The sequence below is a fragment of the Curcuma longa genome, unplaced genomic scaffold (assembly GCF_044706935.1).
Source record: "Curcuma longa cultivar G26 ecotype Majalengka, Jawa Barat unplaced genomic scaffold, ITB_CL_G26_1.1 contig_22057, whole genome shotgun sequence".
In the NCBI taxonomy this organism is placed as follows: Eukaryota; Viridiplantae; Streptophyta; class Magnoliopsida; order Zingiberales; family Zingiberaceae; genus Curcuma; species Curcuma longa.
Genome location: NW_027431803.1, coordinates 1 through 7,373, shown reverse-complemented (window position 1 = coordinate 7,373; position 7,373 = coordinate 1). Strand labels below are relative to the sequence as shown.

Below are 7,373 nucleotides of genomic sequence, written 5' to 3'. Positions count from 1 at the left end.
AACCACCAAACCTTTCCATTGAACAATAGAATCCTCAATGTCTCATTGTAGATACTTGTTCAACTAAAAATAACTTGATTGACACTCGTTGAAATATGAGTATTAGAGAGACTCAACGAGTAAATTTGCACAGATAAGTGTCGACCAACCTTAACAATTGCATGCGTAATTTTACTTCTGGTCTCAATTATCTAATATCAATCACCTAACTAGCCTATTATTTTAGTCGACTATCATGTATTTATTGTAAACAAATAGGGTCGGATTACGGATGAATACAACCCACCCATTTATTATTCATCTTTCACTTTCCTTTTCACCATCTCTCCACTTTATCTCTCCCTCTTCTTTTAAGAATAGAGGTTATATTAGGTGGGTGGATGAGCTCACATGATAGCATTTAATTAAATGTTGATTTCATGTGCAAGAAGTTCTCATGTTGATGTAAACTTGTATTGGCCTTGTAAGCATTAACTAGAGGTTGAAACATTTGCTCTCGTGAGTTATGAATGCAACTTAGGATTTGTTTATTCGAATATAATAAATTGAATGAATTAGGTTTATATATGATGTGATCATAAAATGATGAGCAACATGTATACATAGCTTTATGAATGTTGTTTGTCCCCGGGGCATGATGTCGCGGTAGGACATTCAGGTTGTCATCCAGGCACCTGCAGTTCGATCTCCAGCTACTGCGTATTTGCAGGAATTTTCCTCCAAATAGGGAGCGTAATCAAAGAATGCTGGGCGTCTAGGCTAGCCGCTGCGTGCACTTTTCGATTTATCTTGATTGCCGATGGGAAACTTCTATAGGGCCGGATCGATCACCCTCAGGGATAGTCAATTAGGCTAATTGGGATTTATCATTTTTTATGAATGTTGTTTGAAGGTATATGAGCACCCAAAAAAAATATTTAAGTACTTGACCATCCATTGTTTCAACTATTCGCATTGTATTTATTTATTTATTTGAAATTTGAACTAACTCTCTTCTTCATGCTTGATGAGATTTCACTTTAACTTCTAATTCACTATTCTTATAATACCATGGAAGTTGAAGGAAATTCAGGGATGTGGCAATAGAGCAACCTCAAACACTATTTCTTCGACAGTTCTAGGTATTTATTGGAGAAACTCGACCTAAAACATTTAGACATGCAATTCTCATCCTTTAAAGAAGATTAGTCTCAATTGATCTAACATTCTTTCAATAGGAAGAGACCTCACCTCACCCATACTATCCTTTTTTGCTCCCATTCTTTTCGGAGATATATAAATTAAAAGGTTGTGAATCTTAAATGCCCCATCTTTTAATGAGGATACTTGCAAGTACTTTCTTTATTTTTTATGAATGATAAATATAGATCATCAAAATATATTAAAACATACATACATTCTCAGATAGTTGTTTATTTCATATACATATGTATATACTCGCATGCATACCAACTTTTACATAAATATCAATCTCACAATCAAAATATGATCATCATGTCACAATCCGTTGGGGGCGATGTGGCAAGTACTTTTTTATGAACAAATATAAAGTGGCCATGTGTTGGATAGCATTGATGTTGTTGGTGCAATGATGATCTCAAATGGTTGGGTTTGATCATGTGTTTCGATATATTCAACAAAGAGTTTAAGTTAGATTTAATCAGTATATTTAACATATGCATTAGGTGTGCCACGATTCAAAATAGTATAGCAAAGTTCAAAGAGCGTCTGATTTAACGTGGTTAAGCTATTTGGTTGTGGATGGTTTGGTGGTTCAATGTCCAAGTGGAAGGTAAACCAGAGGAGAGAAAAGATGGAAGACAAGTGGAGAAGTTTGGACACTTTGGTTCATCTAAAGCATCAAGGTCTGATGCAAGATGCACTCTAGGGCAACATGAAGAAGGTAGACTCATAGGTGAGGGGTGAAAAATGACGTGATGCATATGAGAAAATGAGTGCACTACTAGAAAAATATTAATAGACAACGCGAAAAACGCGTTGTCTTTATAGGTTAAAAAGCGTTGTAAGAGGCCATGTTGTAAAAGGGGTCCCTCAACGACAACGCTTTTTAAGCGTTGTCTTTGTTAACATCGACAACACCTTCACAACGCAGAAAAAGCGTTGTAAATATTACAACGTTTTTTGCGACGCTTTAAAAACGTTATTTTTAATAGGTATGACAACACATTTTGCAACGATTAAAAAGCGTTGTAATTTTGTTACAAATTGCATGAGTTTTACAACGTTTTTAAAAGCGTTGTCTTTTGATTTTTTTTAGCAGTAAATAAGAAATAATATATTTTGTAAATACAAAACCATTGGCTACAAAATTTACTAAATCACATACAAAACATACAACTTATATTTACACACAAACCATTCTTACAGCAGGTTCATAACACAAATTCATAACATACAGCAGGTCGACAACATACAACTTATACAAGTTCATAACACAAATTCAAGTTACAACTTCCAACATAGAAGCTCCATAATTAACAGCAGCAGGTCCATAACAAAGGTTTCAACGCAACAGAATATCTTCCAACAGCAGCAGAAATAGAACAGGTGTATCACAACATTAGCAGCACCAAGTAACAACAAGTGCATCACCAAGTATGGGCACAACATTAGCATCACCAAGTAACAACAGCAGAAATAGAACAGGTCCATCTGCCAAATACCAACCTGCCAAAAGATAATACTAATTTATCCAAAATATGGGCACAACAGCAGCAGATTTATACACAATGAACTATGGAGATCAGCATTCCATACCTACTCATAAACAGCAGCAGCAGAATTAATCACAAACAGCAGAATTATACACAATGAACTATGGAGATCAGCATTCCATACACAATAACAGCAGCAGAATTAATCACAAACAAATATATTTATTATAAATAAATGGAATTATGGAGATCAGCATTCCATACCTACTCATAAATATGATCTTGTATACAGTCTGCCACCTCGGAACGCACCTCATCAATTTCTGCCCGAGTGTACTCAGCTGTCTTAAACTGTTTAATGCAGATAACTGATTTGGAGGAAAAACATGACAAAGACAATTACTCGATTTGGAGGAAGAAAACCAAGTGCAGATAACTGATCCAGTGGATTGAATGAAAATCAATTTGAGATGCATGGATGGATGACGAGAAAAAAATCATCCCACTAAGCCATGGAGGTTGAGGCTAAAGCTACAATAATAAGAGCAAACTACAGGTTCCCCACTCTGCCACCTTGAGATTGTTCAGATCTATTCTTATCAAAGGGGACCAACTACTTGAAGTTAATTACATAGATTTTATCCCTCGATTGAACTCTACAAAAGGATTACATTACTAGTAAATATACCAATGGGTGCCAAGACAAGGGCATTCCAAAGTTAACCCATCCTAATCTGACTCTTGCCTAATCATGCTACTTTGGAGTTCTAATGGGAACCAATGAATTAGTGCTATTGTAATCACAGCAACACCCAAAGGATGATATAAGATGGCAACTAAAATAATCATCTTCCGATTCTCGTATGTCGAGCATGAGAACTGAGAAGGATATAAAAGTTGTTGCAGAAGCTAGACATCCAAGAAACTCATTGCAGTTACTAGATGCAGTAAATTGCAATGCTACTGATGGTGACAATACACCTCATACCAAAGAGCTGCATAAGTTAGATGCTTACCTTGTGAGACTTTTTTCCTTAATAAGTTGTTCAAACTCCAAGACTACATTATCCTCATGGTTATTTGCTGCAATGTTTTTGTTCCCAGCTTCATTTTCTGGGGGCTTAGGTGGCAGATCCTGCATGGCAAATTGCAACAGTAAATGAATTGCTAGGCAGAGTAGAAGATGCTATTGTTTAAAGCAAGCAAAGGAGTATTATCTAGTTGCAAAATCATATTTTAGTTTTTTTTAATATTAGTGTGGGTGTGATCATATATAGTTTCATTTCTCAGCGTCAATATCATTCAAAATAATTCATGGAAATTGGAAAACTCATTATTTTGTGAGCAGGCTTCAAATCACAGAAACAATCTTTTGGTTTGGAGAAATAAAGCATCATACGCCAACCACTATCAGTCCTCCCTTGACATTTTATGGGAGTCTATTAGGTAACTGAACTGTTATGGGTTGTAAAATAGTTAACAAAGTTATCAACAATAAGATCTAATTTAGTGGAACTTCTAATTTTATGCACTGTCTATTAAAGCATGCCATGTATCGAACCATCACGTTGGTCAAGTTAGTTATAGACTCATAGCATTAAAATTACATTTATTTATCTTCCCTAACAATGCCAGTGAATATGTCAAGTTGAATGACTCAAGATAACTGAATGCAAAGAGTTTCTGATTCAAAACATTATTATCAATTTGTGTTCTTTGACATAGGTTCACACAATCCTAAGACACAGATGTTATTAGATCACTCAGATTCGTCAAGGATTGAATATGCAATCTGGCTTCACTCTTCAGGATACAACTCATGGAAGGGTTTGAAACAAGATATTGAAATGCACTCTTTTAAGATGAAAAACATACACATTAGCCAATAAATAAGAAATTTAAAAGAATACTAAATCAAATTATCACATAAGGCCTTAGGCTGCACATGCATTTTATGAAAAGGAAAAAAGGACATAAGATGAATGCAAAGTAGCATATCCTTCCATTACCTAGGATATCAAACATATATATTCCCTATTGGTCCCTTTTTGTTAAAAAAGAAGTCCAGAAATTCCTCAAACAAATTGACACAGTAGAGAACTATTTTTTGAAGAAAGGCATAATTATGAGAAACGAAATATTATACAAGAAGATAGAACATAGCCTTTCAGCGACATCCTGAACCTTATTAACGTTATTGCAATTATCCAAAGAAACAATTAAATATATTAACATGAAAACAGAAAATGTGTGATTTAAAACACAATACTATCAACATAAATATGGAAAACTCAGGTAAATAAACTCTGCAACTTTAAACAAAAGTATCTTGATCAATATATAAGCGTGCGTCTTTTTCCCTATGACAATGTTAGCCGGTCATTTATTTCATTTAGTTCGATCACTGGATTGGTAGAAAATAATAAGATATGCCATGTTTAACATGAAATGAAACACGGAGCAGGACATCAAAAACCCTAGATTGACATTAAAAAAAAATCAAATTCAAGCACAAACTGAAAAAAGAAAAACACGAAAACGGAGGAAAAACGAGAAGGGAGGGTCCTATCCTCCAACCTGGATCTTCCTCAGACATCGGTGCGGTGAGACGCTTCCGGAACAGCGAGGAGAAGAGTCTGGATGCGCTGCTGGCTATAAACCGCGACGCAGGATCGACGAGCTTCGCCAGCCACCTACCTCCCAAAGGCTCCGGAGCAGGACCCCTGAAGCCGCGGGCGGCAGTGGCCGGGCGATCGTAGGGCGTCGTGGCGACTCTTCGGAGCGACTTCCGCCGCAACTTCCCCCGATCCCACCTAAGTAGCCCGGCGTCTCCATGGGCAAAATCGTAATGGAGCAGCAAGGAAGGGAAAGGAGGCGAGCAAGCGACGAGGAAGGTAGAGATACAAAGAAGATTTGGGACTTCGATCGTGGTGGAGAGAAACAGCGAGAAAGCGGGGAAGTAGAAGAATAAGAAAAAAAAGAAGAAAAAACGCTTTTTTTAGGTTTCACAGAACCGCTATGGCAGTGCGGCGCATGAAAGATTTGGGCCGATTTGTAAAAAAAAATTAATAATAATAATAATAATAATAATAAGAGAAATGATATTTAACATAAAAAATTTCAACATGAATGGAACATGACACTCACAACTACATACAGTGGTCCAATTATATATCAATGGGACTCACTACCAATGTGAGTGTCATGTTCTATATTGAAATTTTTCATGCTAAATATCATTTTCCTAATAATAAATTGTACTTTCTTTTAATAGCTAATTTCAATTAGATCATCCTAGATATTAGATATAGATGTAGCTCGGGTGACTCATGATCGAGTATTCCTATTACGATCATGTATGTTAAGCCATAACAACAAGGTCCCCTCAAATCCCGACCTCCTCTACTCACACAGTCATAATAGTGTAAGAATTTCTTAACTTTTCGATAATCTATGATGCACAATTGATCTCAGTGAGACTATCTACTTGGAAAGTAACATTAGGCTAATGACCATACAACCATAGGAGTACAGACCAACAACTGTTACACCTAGCATAACAACCCACTCATGTAGCTAACCAATGGACGATGTTTCGCTCGTGTGGCCATCCACCCTAGGATTGCGAGACAACATACGTGAACATTTCATCTCCGTGCCTATCTAAGATTTCATAAAGGTATATTTTTAAGGCAGCTGAGTACACATCAATTTCTGCCCAAGAGTAGCTACTAGCTAGAGGTGCGAGAGGGGGCGGGAGAGGCACGAAAATGGGGCGCGCGGGAGAAGACGAGCTAGAGGTGTGAGCGGGAGAGGGACGAAAATCGCGGACTCGCCCGATAAATACCTAGATATAAACCCTCTAAACCCTCAACGACAACCCTCAACGACAATACTTTTTAAAAGCGTTGTCTTTGGCAAAAAACTCGCTAAAAGACAACGCTTTCGACAACGGTTTTTTAAAAGTGTTGTGGATGACCCAAAATAAACGCTAATAGATAACGCTTTCTGAACAAACGTTGTCTTTTAGTTTTAAAAGACAACGGTTTTGACTAAAAATGTTGTAAATTGAAAAACCACAACGCTTTTGCTAAAAAACGTTGTCTTTGGGGCGTTGTCTATTAACTTTTTTCTAGTAGTGGTGATTGAGATGAAGTGGACTCAAGGGCGATGAATAACATTGGAAAGGGTTGAACACTTGGAAGCATATGAGTTGTGAGAGCCATAAAGATCTAACGGCTAGAAACCAAGCAAGCTAATCTAGAGGCCTAGATTTAAGAAATTTTTATAATTGGAAATAATTCATGGAATTAATTCTAATTAAAATTATTTCTTATTGGCTAAGAAAGGGGTGCTTGGTCTTGGGCACAAAACTATAAAAGGGGGCTTAAGGGTGGGCGGCAACAACATAACAAGAGGAACAAGAAGAGAGGCCGGCGCCCCTCTTCCAAACCCTAGCCGCCGCCCCTTAGCCTCCCTCTTCCTTCTCCCTTTGCTTTTCTCTTCTTCCACCGCCCCTTCTCTTCTCTCTATAGTGGTGGCCGAACCTCCCCTAGGTGTGGTGGCCGGATCCAGGCTAGGAGACAAGAAGAGGCCAAGTTCCAGCAAGAAGAAGAAAGGAGATCCAAAGTCTCATCACAGTTTGCAATTCCTTGGTTCCTGAAGGATCGTTGTCCACCCAACGTTCAGGAAGAAGAC

At 37.4% G+C, this 7,373-nt stretch overlaps 1 long non-coding RNA gene across 1 annotated transcript; it reads right to left on the bottom strand.

Annotated features, from left to right (window-relative positions):
• Positions 1 to 2,428: 2,428 nt before the first annotated feature.
• On the bottom strand, positions 2,429 to 5,615 carry LOC141817826 (uncharacterized). The gene is made up of 5 exons (XR_012600867.1): positions 5,253 to 5,615; positions 3,692 to 3,810; positions 2,940 to 3,043; positions 2,779 to 2,836; positions 2,429 to 2,688 (listed from the first exon to the last, which is right to left on the bottom strand). It is a non-coding gene; the product is annotated as an uncharacterized LOC141817826 (long non-coding RNA).
• Positions 5,616 to 7,373: the final 1,758 nt, after the last annotated feature.